General features: G+C 33.3%; 2 protein-coding genes across 2 annotated transcripts in view; both read left to right on the top strand.

Moving 5' to 3' along the window:
- The window catches only part of LOC129947884 (mitochondrial cardiolipin hydrolase), a 77,157-nt gene extending 73,426 nt beyond the window's left edge, over positions 1-3,731 (top strand). Inside the window, exon 4 of the mRNA XM_056058636.1 lies at positions 3,443-3,731. The gene's annotated coding sequence lies outside the window, so the exon portion shown is untranslated. The remainder of the gene's footprint in view (positions 1-3,442) is intronic.
- Positions 3,443-24,734, top strand: part of LOC129947883 (myc protein) — a 151,565-nt gene continuing 130,273 nt past the window's right edge. The window contains exon 1 of the mRNA XM_056058633.1: positions 3,443-3,503. The gene's annotated coding sequence lies outside the window, so the exon portion shown is untranslated. The remainder of the gene's footprint in view (positions 3,504-24,734) is intronic.

Consider the following 24,734-nt stretch of genomic DNA (forward strand, 5'->3'; position numbering starts at 1 on the left):
ATAAAACTTGTTGAATCGCTCCCAGTCCATGCCGTGAAACACACCCCACACCATTACCTTAACTCTTTCGTGCTTCACAGTAGCTTTGGTGTGACGTGGTGTTAGTGACTCTTTGGCTGGTTTGCTAACATGACAAAAACCGTCGGAACCGTTGAATTTAAATTTGGACTCGGTCGAAAAGAGCACGTTCCTCCATTTTCTAACGTTCTAAGTTCGTGTAATCATGAGGACATTTTAATGTAGCCAGCTTGTTTTTTGTGGAAATAAAAGGCTTTTTTACAGCTGTGAAAGATATAAGTTCACCATCAACTACTCGTCTCCAAATTGTTCTCGCGCTTACTTTCAGGTCGAGTGTGGTTCTGATTTCTCTTGATGATATAAAATGGTCTTTTTTAATTGATTTTGTAATTGTAGAATCCTCCCGTGTTGTTGTTTTTCTTGGTCTGTCACCTCGATGAATCGTTTGAAATTGATTTTTGGATTTGTAAAATTTTATTAATCAGCAAACCACTGATTTTTAAAATGGAATATTTTTGGCTCACATGGCACTTTGTTAATATTGCAATTGATATGTGCCACTTTTTCCACCGGTGGTCACACATATTTGTCAGTTATTTTAAAAATAAATAAATTGGGTGGCGCGCAGTCCGTTGAGAACCAAGGCCTAGTGACTTACAACTCTCAACCATTCCTGTGTGCGAGTAATGTTGTCAGGAATGGAGGGGACCTACAGTTTATATGCCGACTCCGAACGGCTAATTTTGAGAAAGCACTTTTTCATGACAATAGTTACTCTTGGAGAATTTGTCAATTCCTCGCAAGAGTACCCGTGAAAAGACTTTAGATGGCATAGGCAGGGATCGAACCCAAGACCTCTAGCATGACAGTCCAACGCACTAACCATCATGCCACGGGTACCACAGTTATTTTTGTTCAGATTTTTTTAGTTTGCAGGTTATTCGTACAATAGTGTGACTCTAAATAATATTTTCAATGGCAAACAACGAAGCAATTCCAATTAGATTATTTTACGGAAATAAAAACAAGAATTCAGATTCTGATAGTGATGATAACTTGGATTTTGAAGGGTCAAATTCCAGTGACTAAGTACCAACTGATTCTGAATCTAGTGACTCGGACGCTAGAGGATTATGAATCCTCAGAGGATGAAGACCCTGCGGTTGCCGATATTCCGTCAAACGTATGGACTCCTGTTAGCGGAAGGTCACTGAAGACGTTTACGTTTACTGATCATCCATCTACACCTGGGATATCTAATCTGGAAGCGAGCTCAATAAAACCAATTGATTTGTTTAACTTGATGGTAACGGATGAAGTCTTAGTGTTCCAAACTAATTTGAATGCAAATCATTTCGTGGCAAAATCTACAGTAACTCGAAGATATCGAGTAAAAAACTGAGATGATACAAATGTACCGGAGATAAAGAAGCTTTTGGGCCTAGTGATTTACATGGGAATAATAAAGTATCTAGCAATTTCATGTACTGGAATACAAACAATTTGTATACAAATAGTTTTGTTCCCCACGTAATAGGTTTCGATTGCTATTGAAATTTATTCACTTTGCAAAGTAAGTAATCTACTCGAAATACTCGAAAAAAATTTCCTAAGTGCTCAAGTTCCTGGTGATATCCTTGCAGTTGATGAGAGTATGATACCCTGGCGAGGGAGGCTACTGTTAAGCCAGTATAACCCTGGAATATCGCACAAATATGGGGTAAAAGTATACAAGCTTTGTGACACTAATGGATATACATATACGAACTCGATTTATGCTGGAAAATGTGATAATTTTAATCAGGAGGAAGACCAACTGAAAGCACTTCACACAGCACCCAAATTGTATTAGACCTGGCTGATAGGTATTTGGAAAAGGCAGGACAATGACAACAGATAACTTTTATACGTCTGTATCACTGGAAAACTTATTACAGATCGTAAAACACATTTAGTTGGAACTCTGAGAAAAACAGATCTGGAAATCCAAAGGACGTTACGAGCAAAAAACTAAAAAAAAATGAGATTATTGGACGGGAAACCTCGGGAATAGTTATTGCGAAGTGGAAAGACAAACGTGACGTGTTCATGCTTAGCACAAAACATAATTTAGATTTTGGTTCCAGAGGAAAGAGGAATCGGAACAACGAAGAAATACAAAAGTTGAAAATGATCTTGGAGTATAATAAAGGTAAGCAAGGAATAGACATTTCGGATCAAATGGCGTGCTAATTCGATAAAACGATAAAAAGTACATCCGCTGTAAATGCATTAGTAATTTACAAACAATTTCATAAAAATGCACAAATTCTTGAGTTCAGCCAATCAATCTGCGAATCTTTTTGCGAACTGGAAGTAGAGCCATCAACTTCTTCTAAAATGAGCGTGAAACATATTATAAAAGAATTCTACACACGAGACAAAACAAATCGAAAAACTCGAAAACGTTGTTCCAGTTGCTACAACGATATCAAGGAACCGAAGGCAGAGATGCAGCTCAAAAAAAAACTAAAAGGGTATCTACATATTGTGACAATTGTGAAGGTAAACCTGCGTATGGAAAAAAACTAAAATTAATTTTTGTTTCATTATATGAAAAGAATAAGCATTTACCTAGGTGCCACTATAAATTATAAAATTTCCCGAAATAAATTGAATTTTTTGACTTTAAGTATTTAATGTTTTATTAAAACACTTCAAAAAATATGCATATCAAAAATATATCTAATATGCTGTTTCAAACATTCAAAGAGTTTTGTTAAAACTAACAAACTATCAGCAGGTGGTTATTCTCAATACTTTTGTTTCGATTCTATAAATCCAAAAAGACAAGTCCAAACGTGATTTTTTCTTTTAAATCATTCCCCAACATCTGGAATTAAAAACTATTTCAAAAACTATATTTCTTTTTCTATATATTCAAAAATTACTTTTCCACCTACATCAAACTATTCTTTTTCAAAAATAAATTTATATTTCTTATAATAAAGCTTTTTTCCTTAATTATGTTGAGTGTCGAAGAAAATCTTAATTTTATTAACCGTCAGAAATAAAATAAAAAAAGAATCTTTGAGAAATTCTTATCAAAAAATTAAGAACAAGCGTTTTGAAAGACCTCAGAGTATAAGAATTACAAAATGGTTCAATATCTATCTCTGTTGTCCCTCCGTATTTTATTTCTCTATTTATTAAGATAAATAATGCTCCGAAAAAATTTAAATAGTTTTTAAGTGTTTTTTGTTTTAAGGAAATTTTTTATTTCGTTTTTCTGTGCCGATACGGATGGCAACATTTTCATAAATTTACCTTATTTTTTTGTTGTTGTTTTAAATAAAATGCTAGATGATTAATCGACCAAACTTTACATGCTCAAATTTTAATTTCACCCCAATTAACACCTCGTTTTTATTTTTTAAAATTTTAGCCCACATGGAAACGATATACATTTTTCAGGAAGAAAAAAAACACATACAATATGTTTTGAGGTACGTATCTTATATATGCTAGTAAAATAAATTTAAACAATAAAATTAAAAAAAAAAACTAAAATAAGGAAATATCTTTTCGCTAGGAAAAAAAATACATTTTAATAAGTTAGTCGGGTAGTCGTGCGTTCGGGCTCTGCGCTGCCCCGCTTCTGGCCTCATAAAATATGCGACTAAAATATACACAAATAATGATAACGAGCATACGACCTGCATATTTTGAACATGGTCTTAGTTTTAAGATAAATTATTTCAAATTGATCGTTTCACTTATTATCTTCTTAATTGTTTCACCCCAAATTTATTGCAATTCGAAAGAAGACAAACCAACGGAAAATACGAGAACCCTGAGTTATTTAATTGTTTTTTTTCGATATATGTATATATATTTTTTTTTTGGTTTATAAAATTCGTTTCACTTTATGGATGACGTTTTTTGCTGCTGTATCAAATCAAATGCCAGATGTCGACAAAGAGGTCTGTCTATCTCCGTACTTCAGAACCACAATCTGAAGTCACGTATCTTGCGTGTTTTGAAGCAGTAGGTACATGAGTTCGACTTAGTTTTTTTTCTTTTAACCGAGACATCAAAAATTATATTTGACCTACAACAGGACATCAACTCAATTTTAAAAGTGTACTATGTATATTTATTTTTAGAGTTGCTATCAATGAAGAAATTAAAGGATATACACTCCATGTCATTTGAATAAAGTCACCATTTTTCTTCAACGAATTTTAGCTCTTACTGTCGGTTGTCAGATCCTAAAATATGTTCAGATCTGTTAGCAACAAATACTATCTACAGGTCTGAACTTTCTTGGGAATAAAGCCAGAAACTTAATTATCATCCATAGTCAGATGAAGTTTTATAATTTCAGATGTCGTTGATCCCTGACATTTTCCGAAATTTTTATCAAAGTCATAAATACGATGTTCTATTTTGATATAATAAAAAAAACGAGCATTTTATAAAAGAAATCAGTAGATATTTTCTTTATTACTACTAAGTCCACCGCTTAGGTGGACCCAAACCGGATTTTCGGCAAAAGAGTTTTAAACAATTCAAATTGATTTTAACGTAACACTAATTCGTCTAGAAAAAGAGTTTCAACTGAAGTTCTGGGGACTGGGGATGGGTGGAATGGGCTCACGACATGAACCAACAGGAACTACAAGCTCACTTGACTGTAGCTATCATCTTAGTTCACTTCAACTGGTCCAAACAATTCTGTGATTCACAAGCTGATTGTCTAGAAAATATGTCATAGAATCAACAACAAACAAAACTGTTACAATAAAAATTCATTTTATTGAAAACATTTTCTTCTTCTTCCACAAGAAATTCAACCCAAAATACTGAGCTTATGACTACTGCTTCTGCTGGCCAAATATGCTGCATGGGCTGCAATTTCTCCATGACTATCTCTTTGGCTTCTTCCTTTGAAGACTCGCCTGGCTAGTGCAAAGCACTGCGGATCTTCTTGATGTTGGTATCGCTGTACATCAAGGGCGATAGCCCACTGAACTATGAGCAAGTCTTCCTCGTCCTTGGGGTCGTCACGCCAGTAACAATAGTGAATTCCGGTTCCTCGCTTAACAAAAAGCGTTTGAAACTTTGGAGGATCATAAAAGAACCGTCAGTGCCGCAAATAGCCACCGGGGCTTTTGTTCTCGACGTTGGAAAATTTTCCCACAATTTTTTTTATTGCTACGCAGCTCCCCCAGCTCCCATATTCTGTAAATAAAAAACAAGAAGCAATAATTCTTATTTTGTAAGGAAATTGTATAAATAATATTACTTACCACTACCAAATTTATTTCAAAATGAAATATTTGTTTTGACAGCAGCCATCAGCTGTTTTGTTTACACTAATTTGAGCGCTTAATGTTTCGAAAGGTTTATTTGTTTAGTTCAACTTTGAATTGCTTCTAGTTTTCGAGAGGTTTTATATAAAAGTTTTGGTTTACGAAAACTTGTGGTTTACCAGAAATGTATGGGAAAACTTGAGTTTTCGATGTAAACCGGGTTTTGGACTTGGTGTGAAAAGCCTATTAGGTCTTTTCGCCCAAAACGATATCGCCAACATTAAAAATGGCATAGTGCCAAAAACAATTTTATTAACATTTTGTTATTGGACGGTTTTTAGCAATGTTACTTACCTTTTCTAATTAAAAAGAGATATTTGGTCTTACTGCTTAATAAAGTAACGCCAAAAGATACAAAATGTCCCAAAATATCGCCCATAAATGGCTCCATCAACTAAAAACTTTTTTAGAAGAAAATACGCAAAGCCCAAAAAAATGTAATACTGCCCAAATTAAAAGATGTCATCTGTTTCAACATTTGGGCAATCTGACAAAATATTTGTAAATTTTTGACACTACCAAATTTGAGTTCAAAATTGTATCGCCCATTCGCAAACATTAAACAAAAAAAATACCAGATTGCACAAAAACTGGTAACTTCAAGAAAGCTTAACCAATATTTTAAGATTTATTACACTTAAAGAAAGTGACGCAATTTAGGAAAGTGAAATAAGACTACTTTTCTATGTGAAAAATAAAGCGAAGTTGTTTTCTTGTTCTGAGTGCGTATTAACAGTGAAATATGTATGGGGCACGCAAACCCTCTTGCTTAGTCTCACTATGAAATTGGGGGTACGAAAGAGGTTCTGTGCATGCAAAGTTTCTTTAAACGCAAATAAACTTTGCCTATGTGCCCAGTTTCGCACCAACTCCAAATCCTATACTGAGCCTAAGCAGGGGGGTGGAAGGGGGACAGCAATGCCTCAGGCATCCCTCACTGTTAATGCGCGTCTCAAAACCCAAACACTCAATAATTTTTCAAAATAAAAAAATATTGGAGGTTACGACATTGAAATTTGGTTTGGGTTATATGACATTTGTATTTGGACTTTGTGACGTTTTCTTCGTGATATTTTTTTACTACGTTTTCTTATTGACCTTTATGTAATTTTATGATTTGGGCTCTGTCGTTGGTTGATAAGACATAGGTTACAATAGAAATCATAGCCTCTGTCATAAAGACCCGATAAAAATCAAAAATTCTTTTAAGCAAAATGACGACGAACGATTTGAGTGTTCTTTTACTCAAACGAAATTCGCTTACGATTTTTTGTGGATTTTTTTTTAACTTTTTGGGCTTTGTGACCAATTTTGGACTTTATAACATTTTAAGATTTGGACGTTATGGAAAGAAATTACGTCATAATTTCAAGAAAGCCATTTTAAACGTCTTGAATCCATTGTAAAGTATTGACGTTATGTTTCACGTGACAGAAAAAAAAGTTAAATTACAAAATCGCTTCTTTTGAAAACCTTTCTGGTAAAAGTGCTAATTTTTGTTGAGACTGCATAAACTTGTATTTATCTGCTAGAAAAGTGTCTTTTTAAGGTACCAATGCATTAATTTCCATTTATTGGATACTGTAAATAAACAAAATTTCCGATACTGGGCAACAGAAAGCCCTCAAGAAATTCATCAACAACCATTTCACAGCCCTTATGTGACAGTTTGCTGTGCTGTTGCTGAATTTGGTAAGTTAGTTCCGTATTTTTTCGAAGAAAATGGGCAAAAAGTTACAGTTAATGCGGATCGATACTGTCACATGATTGAGACCTTCCTCCAACCAAACTTAAATCAGTTTACTAGGAACCACAAAGAAGTCTGGTTCCGACAAGATGGATATGGGAGATATTTTTGCTAGACCCTGTATTAAGATGATAAAATCACGTAAAAGTAGCATAACGCATCTCATCCTAAAGTATCGTTAAGATTGTACAAAATCATTCAAAATTTTGCGCCAAGTTTTTATGAAAAGTAAAGACAAATAAAGCATTTGCCGTTGAATCAGTCTGGGCCATTATTTATTTAAAAGGCATAACAGTGGCGCCATTGTGCCTAGAAACCGGAAAAAATTTAGATGGGTTATGATTTTAAAAACTAAAAAATTTAATCATAATCATAAGAAAGAAGGGAATATTTGTCTTTGTTTGATTTATACTTTGAAGATCAAAAGTGTACACATTTTCAGTTTATGCTACAAATGTTTATTTTGACAGAAAGTAACATTCATCTTAAATTTTTATCCTTACCTAAACGCACGTGTATAAAACGTTATCATTAACAAAATTTTTATTATTTCTTTATAATTTGATTACATTTAAATTGTAGATAATAGTATTAATTATTTTTTGTTGAATATTTGTTTGGATGAATAAAAATAGCAAATATGTGTGATTTTAATGATTAAGATTTATGACTTAATGATATTTGAGCTGATAAAGAAAAAAAAACTTAAGCTTTGATGTGACCATTAAAAGATCCAAAATTCACAGAAATAAGTATAAGTTTTGGATCTGTGCTGTCATGAAGTTCATATTCATTTTTTTTGAAACGAGAGTCGAAATTTTGTCATACAAAAATACTTGTTGTATTTTGGGAACTATTTACAGTCGAAAACTTTTTTCACGTATTGATATTTTGTAATTACTCGTACGAAATTTAATAAAGATTCTTTCGACATTTCTGAAATTTTTAGTTGTAACATTTTAGAAAAAATTAAAAATGACATTTTGAGAAACAGTTTAACATATTTTATACTAATGTTTTAATGTTATAACATATAAATTTGTGAGGCAACCCTCTTAATTCAAGAACACAAAACTGTGGAAATAAAAATATAAGGATACCATATTTTAAGTTCTCTTGTACAAAATCTATCTTAAGAGTAGATTACATACATCATTTAGCTTTTTAAGCTGACTTTGGTATTTATACAGACACGTACTCGTTTTTCCAAAATTTGGCAAGTTGATCTTTCTGACCCTAAAAATTAACCATCTAAGGGAAATAAATAAAATCAATGTCGATGTGACCCTCGACAAAATTGTGTTGGTTTTGTAAAAAAGGCATTCCATAGGGACTCAAAGTTCGATTATTTTAAAATTTGTGTTTCTAACATAAGGAGAAGATATGTTAAGTACAGTAACATTTAAGTATGAAGTCTTCTGCTGACATAAATATACAAAAAAAATCAAATGGGGTGGCGCAACAGTCCGTTGTGAACCAGGGCCTAGTGACTTACAACTCTCAACCATTCCTGTGTGCGAGTACTGTTGTCAGGAATGGAAGGGACCTACAATTTTAGGCCGAATCCGAACGGCTAGTTTGAGAAAGCACTTTTTCATGACAAGAATTACTCTTGAAGGACTTGTCTATTCCTCGCAAGAGGTAGTACCCGCGAAAATTATTATAATTTTTTTTTTTTAATTAAGGTTGCACAGGCAGGGATTGAACCCAGACCCTTTGCATGACAGTCCAACGCACTAACCATCATGCCACGGGTACTACACACACAAACATAAATATACAAGTTTTTGAATAAATATTTTTAACTTCCCATAGGAAGTTATTGTAATGGGTCCGATTTGTCAAATTGAAAATTTTGACAGTTCTTGACGTTTCAAGGTCCCTAGAGTCGAAATAAAAGATTTTTAGAAAGATGTCTGTGCGTGCGTGTGTACGTTCGTTCGTACGTCCGTACGTCCGTACGTTCGCGACGTTTTTTTCGTCTTCCATAGCTCAAGAACCAGAAGAGATATCAACTTCAAATAAATTTTGTTATACAGATAATAAGGCAGAAAGATGCAGAAAGGGCTCTCAAGAAAATTGCGTGGGTGACTTGAATTAAATTTTATATCATTTATTGTAACGTGATACCAAACAGGTATATTTTTTGAAAAAAAAATCCATTTAACGTTTTTTTTATAAATCGAAAAAACTGAAAAAAAATTTGTCACCTTCAAAATTTTACGACTGAAATATGATTTCATCTCTAAAGCAATTTTGTGCAACGAAGAATAATGTTTTTGAAATCTGGTAAAATTTTGAGAAAAATCGAATTGACAGTTTTTTTTTATAAAAAGTAAAAATCTAAAAAAAACATTACTCAAAGTTGGTAAAAATTGAATATCGATTGAAATATCTTTTCAAAACCTTGAAATTTAGGCTTCAAGCTTATTTTATCTTATAAGAAATACTGTTTTCAACATTTTGAAAAATGTTGAGAAAAATCGAATTGACAGTTTTTTTACAAAAAATAAAAACCTAAAAAAAAATGTATAAAAGTTGGTAAAAATTGATTTTCGACTCGAATATTTTTTCAAAACTTTGAGATATTGGCTTTAATTTACTTTTATCTTTTAAAACAATCTTGTTGTCAACATACAATTAAAGTTTGAAAAAAATCGAATTGACAGTTTTTTTACAAAAAATAAAAACCTAAAAAAAAAATGTATAAAAGTTGGTAAAAATTGATTTTCGACTCGAATATCTTTTTAAAACTTTGAGATATTGGCTTTAATTTAATTTTATCTTTCAAAAAATCTTGTTGTCAACATACAATTAAAGTTTGAAAAAAATCGAATTGACAGTTTTTTTACAAAAAATAAAAACCTAAAAAAAAAATTGGTAAAAATTGATTTTCGACTCGAATATCTTTTTAAAACTTTGAGATATTGGCTTTAATTTATTTTATCTTTCAAAAAATCTTGTTGTCAACATACAATTAAAGTTTGAAAAAAATCGAATTGACAGTTTTTTTACACAAAATAAAAATCTAAAAAAAAATGTATAAAAGTTGGTAAAAATTGATTTTCGACTCGAATATTTTTTCAAAACTTTGAGATATTGGCTTTAATTTAATTTTGTCTTTCAAAACAATCTTGTTGTCAACATACAATTAAAGTTTGAAAAAAATCGAATTGACAGGTTTTTTACAAAAAATAAAAACCTAAAAAAAAATTTGGTAAAAATTGATTTTCGACTCGAATATCTTTTTAAAACTTTGAGATATTGGCTTTAATTTAATTTTATCTTTCAAAAAATCTTGTTGTCAACATACAATTAAAGTTTGAAAAAAATCGAATTGACAGTTTTTTTACAAAAAATAAAAACCTAAAAAAAAAAATTTATAAAAGTTGGTAAAAATTGATTTTCGACTCAAATATCTTTTCAAAACTTTGAGATATTTTCTTTAATTTACTTTTATCTTTCAAAAAATCTTGTTGTCAACATTTACTTAAAGTTTGAAAAAATCGAATTGACAGTTTTTTTACAAAAAATTAAAAACCTAAAAAATACTAACAAAAGTTGGTAAAAATTGGTTTTCGACTCAAATATCTTTTCAAAAATTTATGTTAATAGCTTTTAACAAATTTTTACTTATAAGAAATATTGTTTTTAACATTAAGACAAATTTTGAGAAAAATCGAATTGACAGCTTATTTACAAAAAAATAAAAAACCAAATGTATTAAAGTTGGTAAAAATTGATTTTGGACTCAAATATCTTTTCAAAAATTTAAAATATTGGCTTCGATTTAATTTTTTCTTAACATTCGATAAAATTTTGAAAAAAATCAAATTGACAGTTTCTTTACAAAAAATAATACTCTAAAAAAACAATACTAAAACTTGGTAAAAATTTACTTTCGACTCAAATAGCTTTTCAAAAATTAAAAGTATTGCCTTCAAACTTATTTTATTTCACATGAAATATTGTTTTCGATATTCAGTAATTTTTATACAAAAATCCAACAGTCCGTTTTTTCATAAAAAATAAAATCTACAAAAAATAGTACGCACATTTGGTAAAAATTGAACTTTTAAGCAAGACAAATCGACAGACGGGATGGGAAGATATCAGTGTGGGTTGCATCCCTGCCTCTTTTTTTTCATTTTATAATTTGACAGCAGCATTGATTTATTCTTTTAAGTAATTAGTAACTTAAGGTGGCACTACATTCCTGTGTTAAATTGGGGCTCACCCAACAAACTTTTCTATCTACCTCGGTTCTTAGCTAGACGTCTCCAGTTTCGTGCTCCAAGTTCGGGTGAGGGTGAAGGCGTGCCACCTGATCCTCGGTCTTCCGCTATTACGCTGTCCGGAGGGTGAGGATTCGAAGACTTTTCGGCCCGGAGAATTATTTTCCATGCGCTCTGCGTGATCCAACCATTTTAGTCCTTGGACTTTTACCCTTCTGGCTAAGTCTACATCGCTTACAGACCGTACACCTAGTCTTTCCATATTCTCCTCCACTCACCTTCCATGCATACAGGACCGTAGATCACATGGAGAACTTTTCTCTCGAAACAACCCAAGGTGCTTTCATCCGCTTATGTGAAAGTCCATGCTTCTGCACCGTTTAGCAGGACGAGGATGATGAGGATCTTACATAGCGACACTTTAGTCGCTTGAGAGAGGCCTATGCTACTCAATTGCTTTCTTAGCCCAATAAACAGCGGTTAGAAAGAGATATTCTTAGTTTCATCTCAGCGCTGTTGTTGTTTTCTACATTCATAGCGGAACCTATATAGACGAAGTCCTTAATATCCTAAATGTTACGTTTGTCGATGGTGACGTGTTGTAGATCTTTTCTTGATGACAGCATATAGCTATTTTGTTTTGCTCTCATTAACCGCTAAACTCATTTTACCGCCTTTGCCTCATTACTCGCAAAAGTCCCATTGACATCAAGCTGAGTTCTTCCGATTATGTCAATGTCATCGAAATATGCTAGTAATTGGAGAGACTTTTAAAAGATATCGCTTCTAGTGTTGACGTGGGAGGTCTGCACTGGTACGATGTCAAAGAATCGCATGACACCGCATCACGTTGTCTAAAGATACATTCATATTACTTTTCAAAATAAAAATTATAAAAACTAAGAAAAGAAATCAAAACAATGATTGAAAAGTATCATTTTAAAAAAACACTTTCATAAAACATAAACAAAACCTTGTCACTAGTTTTTCTTTTCTAAAACAAATTTTGTTTTCTTCAAAGAGTAAACAAAATCTTATTACTTTTTTTAAACAATTTTTTAATTCGATATTTTTTTTATACTAAAAACTTAAAGAAAAAAAAAGGAATTGAAATGCCAAAATGTCTGCTTCGCCAATTAAGTTTTTTATTTTAATTTTTTTATGTTTTTTCGTTCAATGATAAATTTGGAAAACTAATATTTAAAACATCGTTCTTGATTTGTTGTTCTTGTGTGGATTTGAAGGCTCTTGACTTAATGCTATGGAAAAAACATTGAATAATTTCTTAAAAAAGAATCTTTTAACCGCCTGCGAAGTGGTTCCAACCCATTAATTAAAGGAACTTACACAACTTTCAATCATAAACAAACTCTGCAATTGTGCAAAATAGGCTCTATATATATTTTTAAAACATTTTCATATTTTTGTTTGATAATAATAGAAGTAGCCTTATTTGTAATCTTTTAATTCAATACTTTGTTTAGACCTTGATTTTTTTTTAATTTCTTATCAAACCTACACAAAAATGATTGTTTCTTACAAAATTAAATATTTTTATTTAACACACTTATAGAGGTGCGTGTACGCATAAAATAATGTCTTTTTTTCTTCAAATATTTGTAAATTCTTGTATTGACCGACTTAAATACTTCCTATACATAATTTTAATCTCATGTTTTATTTTGTATGCATGTAGTTAGTTTCCAATTAATTAAATAAACTTTATCTTTAATCAGACTAAGTTCAAAAGAATACTAAAGGGTGATTTTTTGAGGTTAGGATTTTCATGCATTAGTATTTGACAGATCACGCAGGATTTCAGACATGGTGTCAAAGAGAAAGATGCTCAGTATGCTTTGACATTTCATCATGAATAGACTTACTAACGAGCAACGCTTGCAAATCATTGAATTTTATTACCAAAATCAGTGTTCGGTTCGAAATGTGTTTCGCGCTTTACGTCCGATTTATGGTCTACATAATCGACCAAGTGAGCAAACAATTAATGCGATTGTGACCAAGTTTCGCACTCAGTTTACTTTATTGGACATTAAACCAACCACACGAATGCGTACAGTGCGTACAGAAGAGAATATTGCGTCTGTTTCTGAGAGTGTTGCTGAAGACCTTGCAGATCTTGGTGTAAAACCGTATAAAATACAGCTCGTGAAAGAACTGAAGCCGAACGATCTGCCACAACGTCGAATTTTCAGTGAATGGGCCCTAGAAAAGTTGGCAGAAAATCCGCTTTTTTATCGACAAATTTTGTTCAGCGATGAGGCTCATTTCTGGTTGAATGGCTACGTAAATAAGCAAAATTGCCGCTTTTGGAGTGAAGAGCAACCAGAAGCCGTTCAAGAACTGCCCATGCATCCCGAAAAATGCACTGTTTGGTGTGGTTTGTACGCTGGTGGAATCATTGGACCGTATTTTTTCAAAGACGCTGTTGGACGCAACGTTACGGTGAATGGCGATCGCTATCGTTCAATGCTAACAAACTTTTTGTTGCCAAAAATGGAAGAACTGAACTTGGTTGACATGTGGTTTCAACAAAATGGCGCTACATGCCATACAGCTCGTGATTCTATGGCCATTTTGAGGGAAAACTTCGGAGAACAATTCATCTCAACGAATGGACCGGTAAGTTGGCCACCAAGATCATGCGATTTGACGCCTTTAGACTATTTTTTGTGGGGCTACGTCAAGTCTAAAGTCTACACAAATAAGCCAGCAACTATTCCAGCTTTGGAAGACAACATTTCCGAAGAAATTCGGGCTATTCCGGCCGAAATGCTCTAAAAAGTTACCCAAAATTGGACTTTCCGAATGGACCACCTAAGACGCAAGCGCGGTCAACATTTAAATGAAATTATCTTCAAAAAGTAAATGTCATGGACCAATCTAACGTTTCAAATAAAGAATCGATGAGATTTTGCATATTTTATGCGTTTTTTTTTTTTTTTAAGTTCTCAAGCTCTTAAAAAATCACCGTTTACTATGGGTGACTAATTTGTAAAGAAGAATCAAGTTGTACTCAATAAATTATAAATTTTTCAGCACATAGAATGTTTTTTTTAAAATAGTTTTCTCATAGTTTTTAAGCTCAGTGCCGTATTTTTAATAGAACCAAAATTAATGTAAAATGTTTATATTTTCTTTCTTGTTAGCTTTGTTGGTTTTATTAGCTTCCAAATTCCATGGCAAAATAATTTCCGGCATTTTATCGAGATCAATGACTAAGATTTATGAACAGAATCCTGTACCAGAAATTCAAGATGTTCTAAGACTGAACTAAGTTTTGTGTAAATACAAATCTTTAATGCTGTTTTAAGGTACATTTATCCAGAAGATTGTTCCTTAAAAAGTTACAACTCTAGGAAGCAATGAAATAATTTTGTACGATAATGACAAACATGACGATTGTGGTTTCATTCGAAATCTGTCAGTTCGCTGCTGTTTTGTGGTAGTATTTTTTACTCCAACTATTTCTTAACTCACGAAATATTTCATTTATTACACAAAATATTTCACCGATTAGCTATTTTAGATAATAAAAAAACTATATACAATGTACATTGCACATATATATCTAAAACAATATTAAAATACCATAAATTTAACTTTAACAATTAGCAGATGTTGAAAGTTTGATTTTATTGTTTTTTACTATGCTCATAAATTCAAATAAAATAAAATTTTATGCAATGTTTTGTTCAATAAAAATTTAGGAAGAAAAAACAAGAATAATTACCAAATACCAAAAATATGATGTGTCTAAATTCTATAGTTATAGTTTCTAAATCAGTTTTTAAATTAAGTAATTTTGTATCTTTAGATGATATAATGTATCTAGGTACATAATATCTATATCTATTTATGGATACCTGTTTATTTAAAACTCATAACACATTTAAGCTAATAGTTTGCATAGTTACCAAAACTTATTGCGGTTTAAAAGAGAGAAGTCTTCATAATATTTATATTTAAAGTACCTACATACGTCTCCATAATCCAACTAAAGTAAACGAGAAAATCTTTTAAAAAAAGCACTTCTATCAAAAAGTACTTTATGAGGTAACGAAATATATGTACGTACATATCTACTTCGACCTTGAATCAGGTATGATCTTTAAATGATTCGTGGAATGTCTATTTGCGTGCGTGACACATAGACTGTACAGTGAACAGTGTACATTCATTATACAAACCTATAGTCTATACGCATTGTGATGATTACTTTTTAGCACCACTCGAAAATTCTAAATTCTAATTTTTGACACGTCGTCGTCGTGTCGGTGTCGCCGCCGATGCCGCCATTGGTATGGACGGAACGGTGATGTTGCTGCTGCCACCATCCTATTGTCGCTGTCACATTTGGAAAATCTTCTTCCGCCAAACAACGAAAAATTATAGTTTTCTTTTTCGAGTTCAGTGACATTAATGGGAAAAGTGTGTGGTTTATTGTCTCCCATTTTCCATTCGTCCACATAGCAATATGCTTTAGAAAGAAAATTGTCATTTTGGCTTCTTTCCAATTGACCGTAAATTATTTTCGCGTGATCCAGAAAGAAAATAAAAAAAGACTGAAAATGTATGGAAGAGAAATGGAAAATATTAAAGAACTGATGGTTCAAAGTACACGTCTGATGCAAGAACTAGAACCTTTATAGTCAACTCGGGGTAACAAGATACTATCGCGAAGGAGATTAGGCGAAGTGAATAGACATTGCGGTTCGCTTGATTAAATACAGTTTCAATTAAGTAACTAGAAATAGCAATCAGACAAAAAAACAGAGCGTACTCTTCTCCCTCAAAACTATTTATAAGTCCAACAAATTTTGGTTGGTATGAAATGCATCCAACATTAATTTTTGGGTCAGTTTAAAAAACTGTTCAAATGATAGACATGTGCATTCAAGAGGACACAATCGTCCAAAGGTTTTTCTCAAAATACACCTCTGTCTATCAACTCCTACTCTCACCTCCCCGCTGTGAACATCGGGTGCCTAGTACCTCAACTGGAAATTGGGTTCCAACCCCAGTGGAAAGTTGTTGGGGGCAGCAAAAGAGAGAGGGGGGAGAGGTGTTTCCACTAAGGCACCTCTCCTTATCCAGGCGGCAGCGGAGGAATTTTCGAGATGGAATGAACGGTCGCGTCTACAGTTCCAGTAAGGTTGAACTACTTAGTGAACACCTCATAGGGCTTCTTCGACATATTCGGAGCCCAGGCCTGTAAGGAGCGGTTTATCTGGCTCCCCTTCCTTGGAGTTATACTCAAAATCTGGCCCTTCAGGTTGGGGGTTGTGCCGTCGGGGTGACTTCCTGGCCACGTAAAAAATACCTTTAGTTGCGAAGCACCAACAAGCCTCGGATACGGACGGATTCACTGTTGACAACCCACGCAAATGAAATAAGGACAACGAACTTTGGATATGTACGTGGAATGTTAGGTCCCTTAACAGACCACGTGCAGCCGAACAATTAGCGGAAGCCCTAAACTGCTGCAAGGCAGATATTACCGCCATCCAAGAAGTGCGATGGGATGGACCGGGCAACCGCAAACTAAAAGACTGCGATATATTCTACGGCGACTGCTACCGAGAACAAAGACAGGGTCTACTCGTATTTATGTGTGGATTTATTGTTGGAACTAGACTGAGGCAAAAAGTCTTGAGTTTGAACAGTGTGAGCGAGCGCATCACGACAATCCGCATCAAGGCTAAATTCACCAACATAAGGCTAATATGCGCGTATGCCCCAACAGAGGAGAAAGATGAAGACACTAAAGACATATTCCTTGAGCTCTTGGACAAGACATATGAGCAGTGCCCTGGCTATAACATTAAAATTGTCTTAGGAATTTTAATGCCAAGCTAGGAAGAGAATACATCTTTGGTGGCATAATCGGGAGATACAGCCTGCACGACACTACCTACGACAACGGATTCAGGCTGGTCGATTTCGCTGCGGGGCGAGACGTTCTGGTAGCTAGGACGCAGTGCACGCATCTGATCAATCGGACTAGCTCTACTAGCAGAAGACAAGAGAGGAACACCGGTTTCTTACATGGAAAAAAGAGAGCATGAGAAGCGCGCGATCGAGGAGAAAGAGGGATGTCACAACAGGAATGTGATTCGTAAATTTTACCAAAAGGTAAAAAAAACCTCCCAAGGGTACCAGCCACGAACCGAAGCCTGTAGAGACGATCAAGGGAACATCGTAGTAGAACCATAGTCGATGCTGAGAATATGGAAAGATCACTTCTCCAAATTATATAACGGTGATGACGAGCCGAATTCCGCTGTAAGTGAGATAGAACCACTCAACCTAGGCGACGCAGATCAACAATTCCGACGAAGTGAAGATAGCTATAACTAAACTTAAGTCAAACAAAGCTGCTGGAGCTGACGGCATCGCCGCTGCCGAACTATTCAAAGCAGCAAAATATGGTCGGAAGAAAGCATGCCCGATGAGTGAAATCTCAGCATAGTATGCCCAATACATAAGAAAGGAGATCTTCTGAATTGCGCCAACTGCAGAGTCATCAGTCTCCTTAACATTGCGTATTATGTGAACGTCTGAAACCGTTCGTCAACAACCTGATTGGCCCTTATCAGTATGGCTTCAGAACAGGAAATTCCACTATTGACCAAATATTCACACTACGGCAGATCTTAGAAAAAACCCAGGAACTTCAAATCGATACCCACCATCTCTTTATCGATTTTAAAACCGCACATGACAACATCTATAGGGAAGAGCTCTACCGAGCAATGTCTAGTTTTGGCATCCCTGTCAAACTTATCCGTTTGGGCAGAATGACGATGGAGAATGCACGCTGCTCTATCAAGGTCGCAAAAGATCTCACCGATACATTTGATGTCTAAAAAGGTTTAAGACAAGGCAATGCACTGTCATGCGACTTCTTCAACATCGTTCTAAAAAGAATTGTGCAAAACTCAGCCGTCAACACTAGAGGAACAATCTTCCAAAGGTTCATCCAATTACTTGGTTACGCAGATGATATTGACATAATTGGAAGATCAAAGCGTTGTGACGGAAGCGAAGAAGATGGGTTTAGTGGTCAATGAGGGCAAGACCAAGTATATGCTGTCATCAAGGACACTGAACGACGAACGTCTTGGACAAAACGTCACCATGGACAGCTATTACTTTGAGGTAGTTAAGGACTTTGGCTACCTAGGTACCGCTATTAATACAGACAACGACACCAGGCTGAAATCAAACGAAGAATAACTCTTGCAAATCGCTGCTTTTTTAGACTTAGAAGGAAATTGAGAAGTAAAGTTCTCTCTCGAGCATCTAAAATCACCATCTATAAGACACTCATCATCCCGGTTCTCATTTATGGCGCTGAGGCCTAGACCCTGTCAAAGAAAGATGAGAGCGTCTTAGGATGCTTCGAGAGAAAAATTCTTCGGGTGATTTTTGGTCCCGTGCGCATAGATGGAGAATGGAGGAGAAGATATAACGACGAACTGTACGGGCTGTACAGCGACACTGACCTAGTTTGCAGAATTAAAGTCCAACGGCTAAGATGGCTAGGTCATGTAGAGCGGATGGACATCAACGCTCTTGCCTGGAAGGTCTTCGAATCCATTCCCGACGGACGGCGGCGCAGTAGAGGAAGACCGCGACTCAGGTGGCGCACCCAGGTGGGACAGGACCTCAACGAACTTGGGCGAAACTGGAAACGCTGGCTGGAGACGCATGTTGGTTGAGGCCCAGGTCCGCCCCGGACTATAGCGCCACCTTGAGTAAGTAAGTAAGTAACAGTTTAAAAAACTGCAGGTGACTTATTTGACAAAGTGAATGTTTTGCAATCCATCTTTTTTAAACTTTTAGCTTACGTCTTGCCTAAGATAAAGCTTAACTGAAGAATTAAACAGCATAAAATAGTTTTTTTTCTCTTTAAAGTCAACTGAAGCATTGTTGGTACACTTAGGCGTATGCGCACTTTTTCATTTCCTTTAATTTTCAACCCATTCTACTTCAAATAAATGATTTGAGCAAATCAAAACTGATATATGGGATTCAGAATATATACTACATTTTTCACAAATATGTTTTCAGGTGTATCTATTACAGTAAACCGCACTGTAATTAAGTGTTCGTTTCCGCTTTACTTATTTTTTTCCTTTTGTACTTAAAATTCCATTCACTTTGTTACATTGAAGTTTTCAAAAAAAAAACTTTTAAGTTAAGTTAAATATTTGGGTCATTTCGTAGGATAATTCTATATACGAAAAATTTAAAATCCCTTGAAAAAAATATTTAACAGAAAACGCCACTAAGCGAAACTTAGAAAACACTTAATAAAATGACAGTTGATATTAAGCGAAAGCGAATTTTCTTTTCCACTATTTTAATGGTCATCATCTGGCTCTTACTTATTTATTGTTTTACAAACAAAAATTAAAAACACAAACAATACAAGCCCTCAAAAATAATACAAAAATAAACTTAAATAATACAATTTTTACATATAAAATTTGTCTGTCTATAAGAATACGGTGTTCGACATAAGGTGTGGGATCGATGATAACTTATTATGTTTTTTTTTTTCTAAAAAAACAATTTCTAAAATATTATTATTACCCAATGTATCCAATTATTACGCTTTTTTATTGAAATTATAATTTTTCTTAAATAATTAATTGAAAATCTATTTTCCATGAATTTAAACAAGTTAAAATATATTTCACAAAAAGAAGTAAACAAATACAAAAATATTATTTTATTTGATATTTAGGTAAACTAAAATTTATAATAATACAGTAAAATTAAATACGTTTTGTAGAAAATAGAAGAACATGTTAAATACAAGCAAAAATAAAAGTGCTCATACGCCCTAACTACCCATTTTATTTACTTAGATTCTTTGTAACATAAAAATATAACCAAGGGTTAGTCGCGACATTATTTGGGTAAGACTTTGTTTATTCATAAAAATTATGAAATAAAAAATATTGAAAGCTAATTAACAAAAATATTTTCTAAAAGTTTGATTAAAAGTTGTATTAAATGATAGGAACTTAAAAAAAATAACAATTCTACTGCAAATATATTTTGTAGAAAAAAAGGAAACAATTTGAGTTTGTGGGTACAAAATTTTTAGCAAAAATTAAATATTGTATATTACAGAACAAAAACAATAACATCTGATGTATTGTGAGAAAGTGATCGCTTCAAAGGACCGTCTTAAGTTGAGTTGAGCTTAAATTTATTTGTTTCTAAAATTTAAATTTGTATCCGTCCTTCTCACCAAATTGGTACTTAAAAATGTAGTAAGAATACAAATAATTGAAATCCTGGCCATGTTGAACTCGATAATTATCTTGGAACTGTAGACTGGAATACTGAATTTTTAAACCTAAACTTGAAGAATATGCTTAACCGTTTCACGTGTATCATAAATAGAGCTTTTAACTTATTTGTACCTTATAGGACTGAAAAGAATATCTCAAAACCTCCGTGGTATAACAAAAGGCTGGCTCATTTAAAAAGTTCAAAAAATAAATCATTTGCTAAGTATAAAATTTCAAACGCGTTGAATGACAAACATTAATTTTGTAAACTTCTTAAAGAATTCATGGTTCTCAGCAAATTCTTACCTCGAAATCTCTTAAATGTTCCTCAGGAGTTCCCCAGGGCAGTCATCTTGGCCCACTTTTATTTATAATCTTTATCGATGATATTTTCAAAAACATAAAGTTCAGCCAATGTCTCATATATGCTGATGATCTTAAATTATTTTTAAAAATGAATTCCATGTATAATTGCTTTAATCTCCAAAATGACCTCGATCAATTATCAAACTGGTGTTTGGTTAACTGTCTTAATCTTAATGTCAAGAAATGCTTCGCTATCTCTGTGTCTAGAAAACTTTCAATTATTATCACTCTTCAGAGAACAGCTACAGTAAAGGATTTGGTTGTCTCCTTTGATTCCAAGTTTACGTTTGTTCCGCACATCGATGCTATTGTCGCTAAAGCCAACTCTATGATTAGTTTCATTAAAAAAACTCAACTGACTTTTCGGATCCCTATACGCTTACATCTCTATATATTTCACTAGTTAGATCCTTACTTGAGTATGCTGATATCATATGGAATACTTTCCAACAAACATTTTCGGATAGAATTGAGAAAGTTCAGAATCGTTTCAAAAAATATGTGTTTTGTAAAAAGCGCTGGAATTTTTGTCCAGATTCTTAAGCTCGGCGTTATATTCTGGGTCTGTATTCACTCAAATCTCGAAGAATTATTCATGATATAATGTTTGTGCGAGATATTTTATGTTACCATACCTAACCTTCTATTTTTAAATTCTGCTTTCAGAGGAAACTGCACTCTTTGAAACTGAAACGGCAAATCGGTTAGAATTATCGGAATACTGGGAATTAAAACATTTTTTCCTTTTGCTATTCCAGTCATGATTATAGCTTTTATAATATTTCCTCCTAAGTGAGTATTATGTAGCCGTGTACCATTACATAACTTTGGTGCGTCAAGATTTCTAATTAATAGAAATGGAACACCAACCTTCAATCTCAAGTTATGAGAAGGCACCCCTGATAATTCCAAAAAATTAAGAAACTCTATGGTATATTCTACCGAGTGTGACCCTGGCCCGCACCTCAGCCGAAACAGAATTATCATAAATCGAAGACAGACCCAGTGAATTATTTGTTGTACTTACATGGCTCGTGTTTGGCGATGAAAGGTTGAGTATAGCAAAGTTTAGGTTGTAAATTATTATTTGTGGATCTTGGTGGGAGACACAGTTTGCGTCTAACGTTGAGGGCTTGAGGCACATGGCGCGCAAAGCCCGTGTTAATATAAGTGTATGATAAGTTTAATATGTTCGACAACTTATTTCTTAAGGTTTTTTTTAAACCAAATTTCATTTAAATCTGTTCAGTAGTTTTTCCCATGGGAATGCGTCATTTGCCTGGGGTAAAAAGTTGCCTTTCTCGAGTATCAAAATATCTCCATACCAAATTTCATACAAATTGGTTCAGTAGTTTAGGCGCGATTGAGTAACAGACAGGCAGAGTTACTTTCGCTTTTATGATATTAGTATGGATTTATCAAATATTTTAACTATGCAGCTTGTTACATTTAATTTTCGTAAAAAATTAGTGACTAATTTTTGTGGTATTGAATTTTGCAAAAAAAAATATTTGAATCGAAAAATAAAAAAAGTACACTTTTGATCATCAAACATTACTAAGAAAGTAAAACAGCTTGTGCAAATAAAATCAGAGGTATCCTTCTAGATATAAACCAAAAATATATTTTTTGTTCAAAATAGCCAAGTTAAGAAATAAAAGTTTTCGAAATAAAATTAATAAAAATCTAAAGGTTCGTTCTTGAAAAAAATTGAATTCTTGATTTTTGACCAGACAACTTTTATGGGACTATTGTTATTTTAAAACAAGAACAATTTGAAAAAAGCCTAACGCGAATCTGATTGAAACCTCAACTTCAAAGCTTGAACTCGATCGACCTTACAGTTAGGGCTCTGGGACGATCACAGACAGACAGATAGACGGAATCGGGAAACCCACTTTTTTCGTCATCTCGACAATTTCGAGTTCGAATACAGTGCTTGCCATACAATTTATATATATCGCAGGTAAAAAAGAAGCTGGAATGTGATGCACCCTTATAACTTCTTATAAGTGCTCTTTACAAGATTACACAGGTCGGCATTGTTTTGTTCCTGGCAGAAAGTTGAACTTGTCCAACTGGTTTTGATAGCCTTATTTTAAATCCCAATTTAAAATTACTCTATCACGAATGATTTTTGAGATTTAATTTTTAAAATTTATTTCTTTTAAATGAAGGACCTTTTCCCCTTCTTCGATATTCAGTTAAAATATTAATAGTTTAAAAAAAGTTGTAAAAGTTGTTAAATATGGCGTGTCTCAAATTAATCTTAAAGAAACGCTGATATATTTGTGCTTAAATGGTTTAAAACCGAAAAAGGCAAAACGGATTAAAAGTTAAATTTTTCTTGTAAACAATCCATCGTCAAAACAACTGTACAAGATTTTGATATACATTAAAAAAATTTAATAAATGATGTTGAAAAAGGATATTTTTAAAAGTTGAGTTGGTAGCTGAAATCAAAGTACAGATTCAAAATCAGCTCTAAAAATCAACTCCAAAAGTTATTTTTCAAAACTATTAACGTATTAAACTTAAGGTTTACCCAAAACTTCATAAAAAGTCAAATAAAGATTCATAACTAATCAGAATTTTCCGAAACTAAGTAAGATCCTAAAATCACTTAAGACAATGATTTGTATTTTGCAAAATCATCATAGAATTTATTATTTATTTTGTTTGTCTTTCGTATTTTTTAAAGGGCCTTATTGATTGAAAAATTTGAAGGCAAAATTTGAATTCAGTGCATTTTAATCCCTTAAAATAATTATTATTTTAGTTATGCAACACAAAAAAGCGCAATTTTGGCGATCAATGCTATCAAATTGTAATAAGCTACGAGTAAAAAGGAAGTTTAAGAAATTCGAAAAGGGATATTTGGTACGTTAATCCAGTTTAGTATATTTTGCCTTCAACTGGGGTGGCGCAACAGTCCGTTGTGAACCAGGGCCTAGTGACTTACAACTCTCAACCATTCCTGTGTGCGAGTAATGTTGTCAGGAATGGGGGGACCTACAATTTTATGCCGAATCCGAACAGCTAGTTTGAGAAAGCACTTTTTTATGACAAGAATTACTCTTGAAGGAATTGTCAATTCCTCGCAAGAGGCAGTACCCGCGAAAATTAATTTTTTTTTTTAAATTAAGGTGGCACAGGCAGGGATTGAACCCAAGACCCCTTGCATGACAGTCCAACGCACTAACCATCATGCCACGGGACTACAGTACATTTTGCCTTGGGCTGGATTTTTGAGATGAAATAAATTTTCAGACAATATTTTTATTTGTCGTAAGTAAATTTTATATTGTTTTTAAAAGCAGCCTTTAGGGTTTTTATTTCTCGTAAGAAAACTACCAATTCGATGTTTCTAAATTTTGTTCTAGACTTTAAAAATGTTATTGAGATGACAAATAATTTCATTCAGTTTTATTTCATTTATAAAAACACTGTCAGTTGTTTTTTAATTTTTATTAATTTATAACCATGTATTGTGTGAAATAAAATTTAAATCAAGTCAATGGCTCAATTTGTTCAAGAAAAATTAGAGGCCTACCAAACTGTCACTTTTTAAAGAAAATATATATATTTTTTAATAGTTTCCAGGAACTCAAGGGGTTATTAGTACCCTTTATATGTTTATATTTAAAGACAGTGCGAGCATCAGAAAAATAGGGAAGAATTTAAG

The sequence above is a fragment of the Eupeodes corollae genome, chromosome 2 (assembly GCF_945859685.1).
Source record: "Eupeodes corollae chromosome 2, idEupCoro1.1, whole genome shotgun sequence".
Taxonomy (NCBI): domain Eukaryota; kingdom Metazoa; phylum Arthropoda; class Insecta; order Diptera; family Syrphidae; genus Eupeodes; species Eupeodes corollae.